Raw genomic sequence first — 19,430 nt, 5'->3', positions numbered from 1 at the left:
TTTTCTCACCGCCGCGCGGCCCGCCCCCCGGCCCCCGCCCGCCGCCGGGCGCCCCCCCCACTCCCCGCCCACCCCGCGCCCAGGGGCGGCTGCAGCGGGCGGCCCGCGGCCTAGGGAGTGTCGCCAAAGCGCCAGCCTTTCCTGGCGCGCTCGCGGCCCGCCCCAGGGAGCGTCTCAAAAGTACGCCCTCTTCAGTGGGTCTCGCTCCAGCTTCCTGGAGCCCAGATCCCCGCCCCCTCCTCGAGAGTCTCGGCAGATGGCCTCGCGGTCCAGAACATCTGGGGGCAGGGGGGGGGGGTGTCTGTGACACAGAGAGAGACGCTATTCCCTCTTATCGAATTCATTACCCTCATTTTAAAAAAACGGGGAAAGGTCTAGAGAGCTCAGCAAGAGGAAGACCAAGGATCTGAATCAGAGAAAGGTTGGTTGAAAGATGAAGCAGCAGAGAGGAGAGAGGGTTCAGGCAGAAGAGCTGGCAGGAGAGGAGGGGGAAGGCATCAGACTTACTTTTTCTGGAAAGAACCATCTACTTCTGGTTCAGTTTCAAGAAACTGTGAGACCAGGCAGCAGCTTGTCTGTGCCTCCCCAGTCAGCCCAGCCTTTCCTACCCCTCTTTATGGTAAAAAGGGCAGGAAAGCATCCAGAAAACTTTTGAACATGGGGGTGCAAGGGAGAATAGCCTGGTGGATGCATTCCCTAGAAGGGGGGGTGAATTTGACTCCCCCTCTATACATCCAGGCATTGTGAAGGATGAGGGGAATCCTGGGGAATCTCAGAGGCATTTGGCCAGCTGCTTGAGGGAGACTTTGATCTTGAACCCTGGACCTCCCAGGAACTTCTTCCTGCTGTAAAGTGGCCCTCTGGGAACAGAGATTGGGCAATGTTCCCCCTGTGGTAGCCCAGACTTGCACACCCAGTCTTTTTGCTCCGTCTCTTCTTATTACTTTTTAAATATTTTAATTAAAAAAAAAAAAGTTGCCTGGGCTTGTGTATATGTGTCTGCCTGCCTGTCTGCCTGGGGAAGGAGGGGGAAGCAGAGGTCACTATTCTGGTCCTCGGGGCAGCAAAATCAAATCTGCTGCCTAGAGAACAGAATCTTCTTCCAAGCCCCACTCCCCCAAGTTCTTGGGTGGTCCTGACAACTCACCTGGGCTGAGATCTGAGGACCCTGCCAGTTAAGGCGGTGCAAGGAGAAGACCTGATCCGTCTTATCAGTGGGGGAGCAGGAAGAACTCCCCTCTTTTTTCTCAGCCCATCCTCCTTCCCCAATTAGAAACCCAGCTGCCAGAACTGGGAGACCAGCAGGGGTCAACAGAGTCCAACCTGCTCTTTCAAACAGTCTTTGAAATCATGCCGCTGGCTCCTTTGCCTCCTGCCACCTCTTCACAGTGGGGCTTCATAAACTGGCTGCTGAGATTCAACTCTGCATCAGTGTCTCTACATCCTGGGGCTCTCCAGAAGATTAAGTCTTCCTACTTCCTGAACCCTCTACCCTGTTTTACTTGGTGAACCCTCTCCCCCCCTCCCTTGTACTGGGTTCAGGTTCCCTAGGTAATTCTGCCACCTCTTACAGGCTCTGGATAACCTTTGTTAGGCCAGTTACCTAACTTGCCTAACAACTGCAAAAAGGGCTTTTGTGAGGAGTCAAGGAGGTAACTTAGTAATGTAGTAGTGTGGCCCACAAGGAAGCACCATTGTGTTGTTGTGTTAGCACTCTGAAACATCTCCCCACAGGGTTTGCTTTAGAATCTGGAAAACCAGCAGGCTTGGGAGGCTGAGTCAAGAATGAGCTCTGATCCTTTGGCCCAGGTATCCTATCAGCCAGCTCCCCTACTGTAGGGGAGGGCTCTCTTTCCAATGAATCTCCTTTGGTCCTGTCCTGGGGACTTTCATCCTCCTCTCCTGGACATGGGCTTGTGGTGTGAGGCTCAAACCCAGTTAGCATCAGAGAAACAGACAAATACTCAGCTTCCAGGAAACTCAGGGATGCTAACTCCTGCTACTCTTTTTGTGTGCAGGGCCCAGCCAGCTGGGCCAGATTCTCTAAAGGGCCTCTCACTTCACATAAGCATCAGAAACAGCTCTTCACACCTTGGCCAGTGGCTGACCTCAGTGTCTGAGCACTTCCATTTTAACCATTTCCCCTGATCTTCCTAACTGGGAGATTACCTACAGGAGCTTTAGATAAGGACACGCTAGCTGGACCCACTGTGCCTCAGGTCAAAGTTCTCTCTGCCTTCAGGCACCTCTCCTGTCTGTTGTCCCCAGGGCAGCAAAATGGATCTTTCTAAACTGCAAATCTTCAAAATGCATCTTGACATTTGCTGCCTTAAAGCCCTTCAATGGCAAAACCTAAACACTAGTACAAAAAGGAAGAACAATGCAAAAAATATATAAACAAAAATTTTTTTAAAACCAACTCTTTGACTTAGTATTCAAGGCCCCTAGGATATGTGCTGCCCCCCTACCCCAGCCCCAACCCCTCTCTTCAGCCTCATTTCTGGCCACCTCATATTACATATCCTAAGCCCTACTCCTCTAGTCCCATGGATACTAGGTGGAGGAAGAAGAAAGAGGGTGATGCCTTTGCATTTTTCAAGTCTCTGTCAAATTACGCCCCCACAAACCTTCTGCCTAGCAAAGTTGGTCCCTCCTTCTATAATGTTGCCATACCCTTTGTACATATGCATTCTCATTTTCACCATCCTCTCTACCAATCTTGTGGCTATTGTCATATGCCAGGCCAGGAACTGCGCTAGAAACAGACTGCTAAAAGATCACTCTATCATTAAATCCCTACCCCACCCACAATGACAGTGGTAAGGCCCAGAGGGCAAGAGATCTTTTTCAGGGTTACACAGCATGTTCTCTGCAGAGCTAGATAAATAGAGCACCTGTGTGCCTTCTGCTAGTTGCACAATGTGGCAGAGTGGAGCAACCCTGGAGGCTGAGAGTTGAAAGTGCAAATCATTGCTTTACCTCGGCCTGTCCATGGCCTTTGGGTAGGTCAGTTGCTCCTCCTGAGCCTCAGTTTCCCTACCTGTAAAATAGGGATAAATGAGAAGTCCTACCTCACAGGGATATAAGAAGGACAGATCGATTAATAAAGATGTGTTGCAAGCTGTAGGGAGCTGAGTACTTTTGACCACTTTGTCTGGCCAGCCTCAGTGTGACTGAAGGTGTTTGGTTGAGGTCCTCTTAGAATTCGCCCATTAGTCCCTTTGGCTGCCTTGTTCATTTCTCACCTTTTAGAAAAGTGAAGATGCCTTTCTTTTTCTCCCCTTATCCTAGTTGTCAAACCCCAAGCAGAAACTCTCCAAATCCAATGTATTTCTTTGAACTTCCAGGTATCCCCAAATATTTTTCTTACTCTGTTTTCTTCTCCCCAGCTATCAAAAGCTGGCAGATCTAAAGTTAATAGAGCACCAGGACCATGTGAAGAAATAAGAGAAAAGAATAATTGGTAGAAAAAGATGCCTGTCTAAGCACACTCTGATTCTGCAGATATGGGCTGGCCTGGGGCATGCTGTATTTTTTCCATAAGCTCCTCTGGTGATTCTGATGTCATATGGGGGTGAGGGGACATGGCAGAATACCTTTGGGCTTACAAAGCCCTTCCCCACACACAGTCATTTTAAGCATCTGACCCAACTTCATAGATGGTCACTTACCACTTCCATTTTACAGATGTGGAAACTGGGACTCAGAAATCACTCACCCAAGGTCACACGGGTAGAACTTAGAACTGGTTCTTTGAGATAAGCTAGCCGCTTCCTCTACAGGGCAGAATTCCATGCCTGGGCTTTGCTGTTGTCTCAGCAGTCACTGGGTGACAAACATGCCTCTCTTCTGCCAAATCAAATGCTTCCCTAAATATTTCTCTCCCACTGTTCCACCTCATGCCTTTTCCCCTGCCTGGAATGACTTTCTCAGCCAGGCCACCAACTGTGTAGTCCTTGCTGTCTTCTGAGCTCTGCCGCCTCCTTCACAAAGACATTTCCACTTACCATATTTCCCTTCCTTTGAGCCGGATGCTCTTGGTTGTTACCTTTGTGCATTCCTTTCACCAGCCCTGCCTCTTGCTAAGATTGATGCTAAGATTGATGCCCTAAGATTCCCGGCTTTTGAGTTTGGGGTTCTGGCAGCTCGTTCCTATCTCAATGTCTTTTCCCCCCCGCAGTTCCCTTACAAAAATGGCCCCTGCTCTATTCAGTCTTTTGGTTATCAATTAACATTCAGCTCAGTGCCACCTCCTCCAGGAAGCTTCCTTGAACTTCCCAACCCTTACCTCCACCACAGGAAGAAGCCCTTCCTCTGTGCTTCCACGCCACAGGGGGGCTACTACCTCTATCATGAACCAGATTATTCATTCATTCTTTCATTTTGGCGAGGTGCAGGCTTTTGAGCCAAATTGCTGTGGTATGACTCTCAGAGTAGATAGACCTTAAACTACTCTCTCTGCCTTATTTCTCTTATCTGTAAAGTGAGGGAAATAGTCCCTTCCTCAAAGATTGTTGTAAGGATTAAGTGAATGAGCTCATATAGAATGTATACAAGAGTGCCTGAATGTAGTGAGGACTTGATGAATATTAGCTACCACTACTGTGATTTATTAAGGCCTTCTACAGTATGGGAAAAACATTTGTAAAATTGGACAGAGAAACTGAGGCAGAAACCTGAGCATATAGCTCAGGCAGCTAATATTCATCAATTCCTCATTTCATTCAGACCACAGTGTGGGGCATTAATATTCATCAGTTGTGTGGGGCATGGAGGATTTGGGAGGCACGTAGTTTCTTTCTCCTTGCAGAGAAAAAAAAAAGAGAAAGAGAAGAAGTTGGCTTTGACCTTTGGTGGGGGAAGGAGCACAATAGAGAGGAGGTTCCTTCAGCAGCAGCCTTTCAGCTCTTCAGCCCTTGGGACAGGAGACCTTGGCTTACAAAATGGTAGAAGACTTTTGGTCAAATCTGTCAAGGTCTCAACCTCCAAATTTCCCAGATTGGCAGTGGTGGCAGTGGCAAGAGGGCAGGAACAAATTGTTTCCTAGCAGCTGCCAGAACTGGTCTCCTGCCAGGAGACTGGGTCCGCACCTGAAGCCCTTCTCTACCTTGGCTTCCAGTCTTCATGTGAACCCAGAACCTCTGCCCCTCCCTGCATTCAGGAACTAAGACCTGATGGCAGGTAACACACCTGCCGCCACAGGAGCTGGGGGCTGGCAGGGGTCAGATAGCAGACAATATCCTGTTGTTGTCCTCCTTTTCCTTATGAGAGGGAGAGTGGCTTGTGCAAGGTCACAGAGCTAACGAGCATAAACTTTTCTAGACTCCCAGTCAAGAGCCCTTTTTAATCTCTCTCTATCACTACTGTAACTACATATTTTTCATTCATGCATCCTTCCATCCACTTGTCTTGTTGGGTTTAATCTGTCCATCCATCCAGCAGATGTTTACCTGTGAGTCTCTGACTCATGTTAGGGCTGGTACTGGGCTCCAGGAGTCACAATTTCCTCCTGGTCCTGTCTCCCTAACGTGGAGCAAATGGGGTCCTACCACCACACTCTGCAGTAGAGTCCCCAACTGGGGATTTGGGGTTCCACTACTGGCTTTGTCACCAATTGACCTGGGAAGAAGAGCTTATTAATAACATATTAATAATTTGTTAATAAGCAAGAGCAGCTTCTTAATTACATATTTGTAGGGAAATTTCCAGGTGACAGTCTCCCTGACCATGGTCTCCTTGGCTCATAATTATAGCTCCCGCTCTAGGGAAAGTGGTCTCATTGACACTGGTCCTTGAGGGCAAATGAACCCTGGGGAACTTTGTTATCAAGCTTGGATGCATGATTATGTTATCTGCAAAGGGCAGTGTACTCAATTTATTGCTTTCTGTGCCATTACAAACAGAGGTAAAGAATGATATCCCCATAGAAGTTAATTGCCAGAATCACTCCTGTCTACAAACATACAAGTTATAGCAACTGATTTTCAGATACTATTTTGATGAAAGTTCATAGAATATTATATTATCTCACAACTGGACACACACACACACACACACACACACACGAAACAAAAGCTTGACAGGACAATAGAGATAATACATTCTTCTATTTTGTTTTCTGACCTTTTATTTTCTACCTTGGTCTCCTCAATTAGAAATAACAATGGTGGTGACAACCCTGGTAATTGATTTTAGATTCCATAGCAGGCAGTTTGAGAACCTCTGTTTTATTATCTCCTCTGTTCAAACAAAAAGATCAAAAGAAGGAAAGAATATCTCTTCCTGTCTCGTTGCTCTACTGGCACTGCTCTCTCTCTCTCCTCTCAAGTCTTCCTCTGAAATATCCACTTAGAAATATTGACTGAACATTCACTGAGAAAATACCAAGCACTTAACTTGCCTTGCATCCATTAAACTTCTTAACTGACAGTCTCGATTTATGGTTTCCACTTTCTCCCTCTTCATTCCTCCCCTCTGCAAAACCCTTGCTACTGCTAAGCTGCCACAGTTCTCCCCAGCAATCACCCGTGACACTTGTCACAGCCAGCTCTCCCCTCCGCTTCCCTCCTCATTTTCTCCCTGTACAACTAGCTGCTCCTTCTTGATCTCTTTTGCTGGCTTGATCCCAAGCCATCTGTGACTGCTCTGTACCCTTACTCTCATCCTGCATCCATCTCCTGGGCTTCTCACCCAGCCCCTGCCCATGCCTCCAGCTGCCAAAGAATGTGTCTGTATCGCCAACCATCATCTCTCATGTCAGTCTGTCTGGCTACTTGCCTGCTCATCCCCTCCACTTGAGAGTCCCCTAGGCCTCACATCCAACTTGCCTAAATCAAAGGTTTAACTCGCACCCACAAACCTGCCCCACCCAAGTCCTCATCTTGGGGAAAGGTGGCCCCCCTACACCCAGGTGTATCAACCAGGGACCTGGAACTTGTCCAAACGTCTTTTTCTTGCCCTCACCGGCTGTGTGCCCCTGAGATTCTCAAACCTGTCCTCTCCTTTGTTTGTGACACCTGACCCTAGTCCAGGTGATTGCATTTCTTGCTTTGACCATGGAAGTGACCTACGTGAGGTCTCCCTGCCTGCATATCATCACCTCTAGACCAAGCTCTTTGGAGCAGTCTGAGGATATCTTTTGAATGCTTTACTGATCTTGTCTCTCCCTGGTTTAAAATCTTCCCATAACTGTTGCCTTTAGGATGGAATTACAATTGTTTACCATGAAGAACCCTGTGCAAGCTGGCCCCACCCTACCTTTCCTGACTCAACTGCTGGCCTGTATCTCTGCGTTCCAGACAAATGCAACCACTGATTTTCTCTCTAACTGGAACACTAGCTGAAATCCCTTGCTTCCTCCAGTTGCAGCTAAGCAGACAGCAATTCAGGAGAACTTTTTTCCCTCTGATATGGGTCTCGCTCTCTTGCCTGGTGCTCCTGCAACTCCTGCTGCTTCTGTCACGATGCTCGCCACGCTCTGTCATAATTGACTTATGCTTATATTTTTTGTCTGCAACTATGAGCTCTGTGGGTCTGGGGACCATGTTGTGCTTGTTGCTGTGTCCCCAGCATTGAGCTCAGGACCTCGCACATAGTAGGTACCCCATGATGATTTGTAGAAGATTGGGCTTTTAGACTTAATGAATGTTAGCACGGACTTAATGAGAGAAGCATAACAGCACCATGGTATTAGGAAGGAAGAGCAACCAGATGTTTGGAACATACACTTACAATCAAAGTCATAGGACATTGGGATGATGGAAATATAGTGGCTGGCTTCATAGCATGTAGACACATGGGGCCAGAGAATATTTCAGTTCTATCACATCCCGGCCATGATTTCAAGCAAGTTGACCAAGCTCTTTTTCTGACTTCTCAGGCCAGGGCCTGCCAGTGTGGGGACTGAGGGCAGAGAGACCATGGGCCCCTACTGAGGGCATACAGAGCTTGTGAAAGGTGGCGGGGGTGGGGGGGTTCTCTTTGTAACCAAACTACTGTCATGAGGCTCTGATTGGGAGACTTTAGTTGAGTTAGTTTACCCAATCTGATTGTTTTCTGAAGCGTATTTATCTGGAGGCTCAGAGGACGAGCCTCTGCCCCAGCCTGGTCAGACCTACATCTCTGCTAATGATTAGGGCCAGAGGACGAGGACAAGCACCCTTCAGGAGGATTCTCTCTAATTGGGACAGACTGAACTGAACAAATGGGAAATTGAGACTCAGAGAGGATAGGAATCTTTCCAACGTCACACAGCATGTGGGGAACAGCCATGCTAGAATCTGCTCCTTTGGCCGCCCAGCCAGGTTTCTCATTCCCAACCTCTACAGTGCTTGACTATCTGGAGACATTTGCATTGGTCTGGAATGATAGGTATGATACTTAGAGTTTCTGAAGACATTATGCTCAAGGTCCATTCTTCAGATGCTGTGAGACCAGATAAGGAGAAATTATTTCTTAGTTATTATATATAATATATATTATTCTTAGTTATTATATATGCATATACATTAGTTATTCTTGTTAATTCTTTCTTACTTGATCACAGTGAGGTCATGTGGACAAAACATTTCTTACACACCTGTGTAAGATAAAGAGAAGAAAGAGGCTTTTAGGTCAGGCTTTGGGTGGAGTGTACACACTTATTACTTACAAGGCTCAGAGATGTAAAGCAACTTACGTGAAGTCACTCAGCTTACCAGTAGAAGAGCCAGGACTTGAACCTAGTCTCTGGTTCTGAGGCCCAAGCTGTTTTGTAACACCAGGCAGTGTATCTTGGCTATGCACAGCCTCAGGCTCTGGAAAGTGGGCAAAGCAAGGAGGCTGTTGTGAAAATGATGAGCTGAAACAGATGATGGGAACAGCTAGGCCAAGTGGGGAAGTGCTAGCTCTTACTCCACACAGACCTGGACTTGAATTTTCTCTGCTGCTTCCTTTAAGAACTGTCAAGACTCCATTTTCTTTTCTGTAAAATGAAGAAAATTATTACCCTGCAAAGTGGTGGAAGTGATTCAACAGAATCACATGCAAAATCACCCAATACTGGTAATGCTAGTAATTGTTCAGTGAGTGTTTATTTAATTATCAAAAATAACAATCCACCACAATAAACTTTCTAGATGTATGCCTTCAGTAAAGACTTGCTGAATAACAGGGGTGACTCAGTTCACATACCTGCCCTCAGGGCTGAGACCAAAGGGTAAGGAGTGGCGGGCAGGGGCAAGGACTAATATTTACTGGGCTCCTGCTGTGTGCCAGGAAGTGTGCCAAGTGTTGTAATCACTGGCATCGCTGTTGTGAACGCTCACAACAAAGTAGGTACAATTATTAGTCTGATTGTATAGTTGGAGAAACTGAGGCTCAGAGGGAAAGCAGTTGTATGACTTGAGAGTGGATAAAGGGAGATTTCAATATCTGGCTGCTGTACCTGAGACTCCTGGGCTCGACCACACTCCTCTACATTCACATCTGCCCAGAACTTCACTCAGAACTGGTTCAGTTTCAGCTCCCCTGTGCTGGGTCACACTGGACCCACCTCAACCCAAGTGGGCTTTGGCCCCACTTTTGGGGCTTTGCCTGTCTCAGCCAGTCTCAAGTTCTCAATGCACTTGAGGAACCAGGCGGTGAGGTTCCGCCTGTGTGTCCAGTCTCATTTCCTACCACACACCTGCCCACCCCAGCGTAGCCAATGGTCAATATGCTAGGCCTCAGGCCAAACCCTTGAATACCTTCCATCCTAAGTCTTTGTTCCAGCTGTTTCCACTCTTCATAGTAACTGCCCCCCTTTGGCCCGAAGACTGAAATCCTGAGTGTCTCTAGGTACAGGCCTAGGAACAGGGAAGGTCAAAGTCTTTCCTCAAAGCTAGGGCTTAAGGGGAAAAAGTCAGCTGGTCTGAGTTTGGATAGGAGGAGTAGAGGATGAAAGATGAAGGAAAGAGAAGGCAGGTAGAAGAGCAGGGCAGGAACCAGGGTACAGTTACATAAGGCTGTGTGCCTAAGGCCAGCTCAGGGCAGAACTCAGGAACTCGGGCAAGTGAAGAGAGTTCATCAGCTTCGGGTTTTTGTGTTATCAGAATAGACAATCCAATAACAATGACGCAAAGGAGGGCTCTCTTGGTCATAGCAATTATCTGGGGTCAGTGAACCTTCCTGCCCCAGCCAGCCCTGAGCCCTACTATTTGGTGCTGCAAGACAGAACCAAAAAGGAGACAGGACACTAGTCTGTCCACATGCTTTCATTTTAATTTCTGGTGGTGGTCACAGACTTGGACATTTCTAGAGTGCTCCCCAACCCTCAAGCTGTGGCCACCTTTGAGACTTACAGTGACCTCAGGAGGAGGCTGCATGCCCTCATTTTACAGACCGGTGCTCAGAGACGACAAGTAATTGTCCAGGGTCCACAATGAGAAAGAGGCAGAGTTGGGGCTGGAAGACAGTCTCTGTGCATTGGGCACCTGTGACAGTGGCCCCAACAAATGAAACTTAAAGCCAACAACTTAGCTGGCGCTTACAAAGGGCAAGATACAGCTCTTGTCTTAACTCATTTGTTCCTCACAGTTCTGCCTGGAAGGCAACATTATTATTCCTACTTTTCATAAATGGAAACTGAAGCATAAAGATGTTAAATAATTTAATTCATGGAGGAACTAAGACCTGAATCCAGCCTCTCTGGTTTCTTTCTTTTTTTTAATTTTAACATTTATCATTTTTTACATTTTTTAGACAATATTTGCTTCCCCCCACCCCCTCAGGTGCAGTCCCCATAGAGTTTCCTTCCCCAAGGCACCCGTGCACCATCACCTCAGTCCCCTGTGCTCCTCCCTCCCTCCCTCCCTCTGATCCCTCTCCCTCCTCCTCCCCTGCAGGATGTCTCTGATTTGTAATTGGCTGTTTTTGCTTTGTTGTGTTTTGTACTGTTGTTATTTTTTTTACACTGATGTCTTATTAGGTTCCCCTATATTCCTGCTATAAGTAAGACCATCTGATGTTTTTCTTTTTCCTTCTGGCTTATTTCACTGAGCATAATTCCTTCCAGCTCCATCCACATTGCTGAGAATGGCATGAGTTTAACTTTTTTGATTGCTGAATAATATTCCATTGTGTGTACATGTTTCCCTTACAAGGGGGGACTTTAAGTGCAGGGAGTTTCAATTATGCTGCGAGGGTCCTGCCCTCTTTCTCGTGGGCCTGCCAGCCGGGCCCTGCGGTCAGCAGCACAATCAGTTGGCCTGGACATGGATAGGTGGATGGAGGAGGCATTTCCTCCAGGGAGGGCTGCCAGCCTCACTCAGTCTAGCAAAGGTCAGGGAGATTAGAGCACTCCAGGGAACTCTGGTACCTGCTCTGGGCGTCTCATCTCCAGGGGGAAACAGGCAGACCAAGTGGCTTTGAATTCATGTACAGTCCTGGTGGGGTGTGCCATGGAAAACTGGTTCCAACGGGGTCAGGACACTTGGGCAGATGTGATCATGGGGGCCAGAGCCTAAGGTTCCACCCTTGGCTCTGGCCCTGCTCACAGATCTTTGCCCTGAGCATCAGCCTCCCTGTCTCTACAGTAAGGGCTTGGTCAGTGTGCTTTCTCATGACGCTCCAGCCCCCCACACTCTGTTCTGCATTATAACTCCTTGGTGCGTCTTCTTTTTTTAAAAGAATGAGACTCCCTGCCAAGTACCTTCTTTTTTATTTTTTAAAGAATGATTTATTTATGTATACAAGAACTGGGATATAGGCCAGAGGTGTGGGGGGTAAGAGGACCCACGAGAGACAGAGTGGGGAGCAGGACAGGTGGACTGGCTGAAATACACTGCTGAGGGGAGCAGCAAGCAAGACAGGAGAGGTCTGCTGCGCCGTGTGGGTAGCTCCATGGCCAGCTTGAGATCATGCTGCAGAGGCTGTGGATAGCTTCACAGTGCTGTGCTTAACCCCTGTGCCACCAGGGAGGCCCAAGCACCTTTTAAGTTAGAAGGAGTTCATGGCTGCCCCACTAGCTGATTCTGGCTCTCTAGCAATTGTCCTAACCCAACAGGAACCTCTGCTGGTGGACAACAGGGCTGGTGTTCTGACCATACTCGTCAGCATCCATCAGACCATATTGCTGTGCTGCTCTGTGGCCATACGACAGTCAGGTCATGTGAATATTGCCCCAGAAGGAGAAGCAGTGCAGTGAGTGTAGACCAGACACACGAGTTCATACCCTGCCTTGGCCACTAACTTTCTGTGTGCATACTTCTCTCCTCCCAACTTCAGTTTCTTCTAGGTCCCCACCTCACAGGGCTGCTGTCCTGAACGGAATAATGGGTACAAGGCACCTGATAGGTAACAGACACTCAGAACATGTTTGCTCCCCTGTTGCAAGTGAATGAGAAATGTTTGGGTTCAAGGGAGAGGGAGAAGGATAATGTGGTATGATAGAATAAAGGTAGATTTTTGAGCCAGAAAGCCCCAAATTCAAAGTCTGGTTCTGTTCCTTACTCATTTTAACAGACTGAATTCACTGGCTCTAAAATCCACATGGTCATGTCCTTACTCCCAGTACCTTAGTGTGAACTGTTTTGGAAGATAGGGTCTTTATTAATGAAATTAAAATTAATTAATTAAGTTAAAATGAGGCCATAGGGTGGGACTAATTCCAACATGAGGTGTCCTTATAAGAAGATGAGACTTGGTACTCACGTGCGTTGAGGAAGAGTGTCACATGAACAAGAAGACAGCCATCTGCAAGCCAAGCAGAGAGACCTCAGAAGAAAACAGCCCTGCTGACACCTTGATCTCAGATTTCCAGTCTCTAGGACCGTGAGAAAGAAAACTTTTACAATTTGAGCCACCCAATTTGTGGTACGTTGTTATGGCGGCCCCAGCAAATGAATATGCAACATAGAATAGTTACCCTTTCTGTGCTTCAGTAGTGGTTAAAATGAGATAATGCTTGAAAAAGCAATAGCATACAGTAGGCCCAGAGCAAATGCCAGCTTTGCCTCCTCTCCAAACATGAAAGCAACAGTTGGCTCCGTCAAGGGAGGGGAGTGGATATGGTAGTGAATCATATTGGCCTCAGCATGAACCAACAGGACACCTGACCCTTGACCAGTCATTCATCTTTCCCCAGACTAGCAGCTCTGCCCTCAACCCCCTCCTGGCTTTTGACACTGGCTTTCTGTCTGGCAGGATGTGAAGTGATCAGGGTTCACAGAGGCTTTTGCCTCTGCGCATGCTTAGCAGCTAGCCTCCCAGGAGTGGTTAACTAGCTTGCTTAGGCCCTGACACCAGGGTAGGGTTGGAGGGGTAAGGAGGGTGGCCTGGAGGTCTTTATGGTAATATAGTGGCCACATTTTCCAAAATTCTTGTTCACTGTGTCTTATATAAAAGTTTGCATTTTTTTTTTATTGGGGTAAATTTGGTTTACAACACTGTCTATGATTTGGGGGTAGAGAGTCACACCTCTTCAGATGTAAGTGATCACACCATGTCCACAACAACGCACCCATAATCTTCCACCACAACCCCTTATGTCCCCTCCCCCACTTTGTTCCACAGTCAGATTTTCTAGGGTTTGTTTTGGTTAATTTTGTCTGTTCCTTGTTTTGCTTCTTTATTTCCCACATGCGAGTGAGATCATCCTCCATTTGTCCTTCTCCTGATTTATATACATTATATGTTTATAGCAAAATCCCCTTCAGTTTCATTCTTATTGTTGCAAATAGTAAGATTTCATCTTTTCTTTTTTTTAAATATAACTGAATAGTATTCCATTGTACATCTATACCACAGCTTCATTCACTCATTTGTCGCTGGGGACCGAGGTGGTTTCCATCACTTGGCCGTTGTAAACAGCACTGCAGTGAACATGGGAGGGCATGCACACCTTTGAATTAGTGTGTTTTTGTGTTCTTTGGGTAGATACCTAGAAATGGAATTGCCAGATCATATTGTAGATCTAGTTTTAATGTTTCAAGAAACCTCCATCCTGATTTCCATGGGGGCTGGACTAGACTACGGTCCCACCAACAGTTGTGCTCTGTATCTTTTTTTTTTTTTAAAGATTCATTTATTTATTTATTTATTTATATAAGAACCGGGGTACAGGCCAGATGCCGGGAGTGTGAGAGGATTCACCAGAGACAGAGCGGGGAACAGAACCGGCAGACTGAGAAATTCACTGCTGAGGGGAGCAGCGAGCGTGAAAGGAGAGGTCTGCCACTCCATGTGGGACCTTTGCTGGCCGGATGGTATCGAACCAGAGCTGCAGAGGCTGCGGACAGCTTCACAGCACTGCGCTCAACCGCCTGAGCCACCAGGGGAGGCCCTGTGCTCTGTATCTTAACTGAGGCTCACAGAAGCCCTTTCAGATGGGCTGGCTAATGTCTTGAGACAGAGAAACTGAGACCCAGAGGGGTGAAGGGACGCCTCCTAATTCAGCAACACTGTGCTGGGTTAAGACATCGGTACCCAAATTCAGGATCCATCTCTTTCCATCACCGGGACCACTTGTTTGCTCTCCAAGGCTCTGGGAGGCTGTGGGGTTTGGTGGACCCAGGAATCACCAGATCTGGGCTCAAGTCCCAGGCTGGACCAAGGACGACTTTGTGACCCTGGGCAAGCCCCCCTCCTCAACAGACTATAGAGAGACTATGTGAAAGTTGGGGGCCACCTCTGCCCATGGAACTCTCAAGGCGAGCATTAATGGCAGCTATTGTGGCTGTTTCATAACTAACTGCTCAGTAACTGTCGCTGAATGGGATTCCTGGAGAGTCAGGAAGTGTGTCTGTGGGTGGGAGAGAGTCTGGCACTTCCAGGGGCCCCAAGGCTTCCTGCCCACGTGCCTCCTTCCCCCAAAGCCTGGCAGGGAATATAATGGAGTGACCTGAGAGTGGGTGGCTCTGGAATTTACCTCCCCCTCTACCGTACCTGTCTGATCCCCCGTCTGCCTGTCTGCATTTTTGGGTTCAGTAAACACTGTTTCACTTTCTTCATAGCATCTATCATCATCCACATTTATCTGGACTATTATATTTTCTCTATCATCCACCCCCTCTCACCGCCATAGTCTAATGGTCACATGGCAGGGATTTTATCTGTGTTGTTCTGTGCCGTCTCTCTTGGGAGAGAGAATAGGACCTGCACGTAGTTGGTGTTCAGTCATTATTTGTGGAATAGATGAATAAATGAGTATATTCTTTGGGTTCAGCCCTTTCTGCACTTGGGGATGTTGAATTAAGTCAGAGCCTATCCCTGTTTTCTAGAGGCTGTCAGACTATTGGGGGAGGCAGATGCAGATACAGAGTCATCACGGTGTGACCTGCCCAGTATTGAGGGTAAGAGGCACCTGGCCTGGGGAAGCCAGAGCAAGTGGTGTCTGATTTCCTTGGGGAGCAGGCAGAGCTGGGTGGAAAGGCCTGTGAAGCCTTTCAGGGAACCCTCAGCTGAAGAAGTTAAAGATGAGTAAGAGTTGGGGGCAAAAAGGAGGACGCAGAATTCCAAGCAGAGAATAGCACTTGCAAAGGTAGGAAGGCCTGAGAGATCAAGTTGAGTCAGGGGCCTCTGAGGCTGTGGAGGCAAAGCAGGGGCCGTGGGTGCTGGAAGCAGCATCTGAGGGGAGGTCTGACGTCTGCACCACGGAAGGACAGAAGGACGAGCGAATCTAGAGCTGCAGTTGTTGCTCCCCTACTGCCTGGCTTTCCCAGGTTAGCACAATCTCCCCTTTGTCTCTGCCTCTCTCTTCCTGACTCCTGGGGGAGAGTGGCGAGGGCTTGGGGTCAAGGCCCATCTGGCCTGGCCAGGGTGACTTGGGGTGTAGGAGCTGCCACTCCTCTCTCTGTGCCCAGTTTCTCCTCAGACGCACAGTGGGTGGGAAATGAGAGCCTTGCAGGCCTCCCCTCCCAGAATTCTGGTGTGGTGGCGTAGAGCAGGGGCAGGGGACATGTGGTGGTTTTTCCAGTCAGGAGACACAGCTGATGGCCCCAGGAAGTGTGACTCATTCACCCTCACTAGGGACAGGAATCAGGATTCTGTATCTTAGTCCTTCAACCAGAAACCTTCCAGCATAGGTAGCCACAGGGGAGCCATGGGGAAACTTGATCCCAGGGAGACGGATTCTGATCTGTCACAGACACTTGGGTTCATCTGCCACGTTCTGCCTTTTTCTGGGCCTCCACCCTCCTTTGTAAAATGGGCATAACAGTATCGGGCCTCTCTCTGCAGAGCCAGACCCTGCTCCTCATCCTGGATTTGGCCCTGGCTCGCGTTGGGCAAGTCTTTCTCTTTTTTTTGGGCTTCAGTCTCCCCATCTGTGTGTTTGACTTGGTTTTCACATCTATTCTTTTGTTTTACTAATGAGAAGCACAGTGTTTACAGAACAGATAAACACAAGCAGTGCAGCCACCCAGGGGCCAAGCCAGCTCTTCAGTGAACTGTGTTGCAAATTCTGAGATAAATTCCCACTTCATGAGGAAAGCTGATTCCACTTCTTTTCCAAAGGTGCTGGTGGAGGGTGTCAGATGCCTCCCCCTGACCAATGGCCAGCAGACAAGAGAGCAGCAGAGACAGAAAAAAACTTCTAGAAATTAGGCTGAGAAAAAGCCTCCTTTCTTTGCAACACTCATGCTTTTTTCCTGCTAGGAATGGGCGTACAATTGAGGCATTTGAAGAGGAGTTTCTTGGGGGGATATTTTCTGTCCAACTTGACCAATCCCAGATCCACTCTGAGTTATTCTTCAAGATGCTTTCGACTTCTTTCCCTCTCTCAAAATAATCTTTCTCCGCCTAGAGCTGCTTTGCCCCTCCAACACTATGTGTATCTGTTTCAGAAGCTCTGTGTGTGTTTGGTGGGGGTCTGTGATCTGGGCGGGCTGTCACAATGAGAGCTCCTGGAGCTGCTCTGCCCAGATTTGTGCAGGGCAGCCAACAAGATACTTTCCATGTCTCCATTATAAGTAGAAACCGAGGCTGGTGCGCTGCTCCTGTCCCCATTACTGCTATCGAGTGATTCTACCCAGGAGCCTCACAGGGTCTCCTGCAGTTTGGGTGTCCCAGTTTGTGACATGGCTCAGGGGAAGGAGTAGTGTCTAGGGTCAGGGTGGGCAGCAGGCAGCAGGCCTGGTAGGCGGGCAGTTGCGGGACATAGCATTGGAGCTTGAACACTTATTTCCATTGTGTAGATGAGATAACTGAGGCCTGGGGCAATCAGATATTTGCTTATAGTTTGCATGGTCAGTATGGTAGGGGAAAAGGCTGTCTTGTTCATATCGGGGTTGCCCTGTACCAAGTATACTTGGAGCCCAACTAGTCTGGTTAAAAACTTTTCATTGGCCCATCTCTCTGTTCCTGCCATGGCCGAGATTGAGGGTCTGCTCCCTCCCAGAGCCTCCTCAGAACTAGCTCCTGGGTGTTTGTGCAGTTCCTAAAGCGAACCAGGCAGGAGGCTCTCTGCTGGTGTGAAGACTTGGGGACTGAGTCAGTAGTCAGAAGTCTCATCACCCTGAAGGAGTCCAGGCAGCACCCGCAGCCTTGGGAGGTGGGCTCTTACATGGGTGAGGAGGGACTCTTTTCTGCACCCTCAATTCCCCCCTTAAAGGTGGTCTTTGCTGCAGTAGCCTGGCAATGGGCAGTGTCCTGGTCTGGGAATCCAGAGTCCAGGCAATAGGCCCGACAAATGGCAGGCAGTGTGACCCCAGAGGGGGGCTCTTTGCCTTAAGGCCTTCAGATTCCCTCTGACTTTGGTGGAGGGGCAGGCTCCCGAAGCAGCACAACTGCAGCTGAATCAAATGCTGTCTTGGTCTGATCTAAAAGGGCAGATTGATTCTGAATGTCCTCCCTACCCCCTCCAGGGCCCCTCCCAAGTCTCTGGAGCTGCAGCTGGGCCCACCCTACATCTTCTCAGAGGAAGTCCTTTCATTTAGGAGAGCAGTTCCCGCAGACAGTGATGGAATGGGAGGGGTGGGAGGGATGAGCTCAGAGTGGCCAGCTGCTGACTGACGAGGTGAATCGTGGCCTTGGGTCAGACAGATCATTAACTATTTGTCTGACCTTGGCCAGAGTTCTCAACTTCTCTGAACTTCACTTTCCATAGCTGTAAAGTAGTGATAATCATAGCAACTACTATAGAGGATAGTAATGTAAGTACTATTTATGAGATACAAAATAGGGATAAACTAAGAATTAAAGGGAAGTATGTCTGTAAAGACCTTGGCACTGGGCCTGGTACAGAGTAAGCACTCAGAAAGTATGGCCTCTCCCTAATCGCAGGTACTGTCCCTCTTCCAGACTTCCACTTGCTATTTCCTCTCTCTGGCTGCCATTCCTGAGGCTCTCCTATTCCCGTCCCACAAATGTTCCCTGACTTACTGAGGCTCTGCTGGTGCCAGGTCCTGTGGAAATGAGCCTGGATGAAGATTTCATGCAGAGCAGCACCCAATGGCTGTACTCCGGACCTGGTGGGAACCCCAGCGTTGGAGGAATTAATCAAAGGTTTCCCAGAGGAGGCAGAATTTAGCCAGAGTTTTGCTGGAGGAGTAGGAATTGGCTGGAAGAAGAGAATAGGATTCCTTTTTCCATTTAAAGGCATTCCAGGCAGATGAAATAACATTCGCAAAAGCAGAGAGGTGTGAAATAGCATGTTGAGCTTGGGAAACTGCAAGAAGCACAATATGGTTAGAAAGTTGGGAGCAAGAGGGGAGGGTGAGAGATGATAACAGACTGGAGAGGAGGTATAGGGCAGACCATGAACGGCCTGGTGTGCTAAAGACATTCAAAGTTTATCTAGAAGGCAATGGAGAGGGATTCCTTTCATTATGCAACAAATATACTTGAGGATCTGCTCGACCACAGCACCTTTGCAGTGGGCACTGTGGTACGCTGCCCAGACGCCAGTGACCCCCAGCTCGGACTGGAGCATTCCTCCCTCTCATGGCTGACAGAAGCTGACACCCCCATCCTGCCATTACCTTAGGCTGAAAAGATGTTCCTCATACACTATCCCATCTTTCTGAGGATCAGCCTGTGTTCAGAGACTGGTTCTTTTTGCACTTTCAAAGGCCCAAACCTCTTACCCCGATTTGGGTCAACTAAACTGTCACCCCAGCTCTAGAGCACCCCCAGAAGTAGACATTTATGGGGTCTAATCACAGCCCAACTTTTTCCTTTGCTCATCCTGCTTCAATCAGTTCCGTACAGGTATGATCTTGAAATCAATTCTCCATCTTCCTTCTTCCAGCAACTCAGCTCAGAATCTCTCCCCAAGAAGCCAGCCTGTAACATCACTGAGAGACGTCGGTGGTGCTGGACATCTGATCTTAACCAACCAGACTCTGCTTTTGGAAGGTGACTCTGCCCACATGTGAGAACGAAATGGAGGGGTGGAGGGCGGGAGCCCACAACCCTGTGAGGAGGTTGTTCTGATTTAGCAGAGGGATGACGAGGGCTCAGGGTGGGTGGGATGA

The 19,430-nt window shown here is 48.3% G+C and overlaps 1 pseudogene; it reads right to left on the bottom strand.

Moving 5' to 3' along the window:
• Positions 1-174: 174 nt before the first annotated feature.
• Positions 175-17,035, bottom strand: LOC119255047 (BCL2/adenovirus E1B 19 kDa protein-interacting protein 3-like; annotated as a pseudogene).
• Between the last annotated feature and the right edge of the window lie 2,395 nt (positions 17,036-19,430).

This window comes from Talpa occidentalis, unplaced genomic scaffold (assembly GCF_014898055.3).
Source record: "Talpa occidentalis isolate TD23 unplaced genomic scaffold, MPIMG_talOcc4v2.1 talOcc4.3, whole genome shotgun sequence".
Taxonomy (NCBI): domain Eukaryota; kingdom Metazoa; phylum Chordata; class Mammalia; order Eulipotyphla; family Talpidae; genus Talpa; species Talpa occidentalis.
This window is presented reverse-complemented; position numbering and strand designations above follow the sequence as displayed.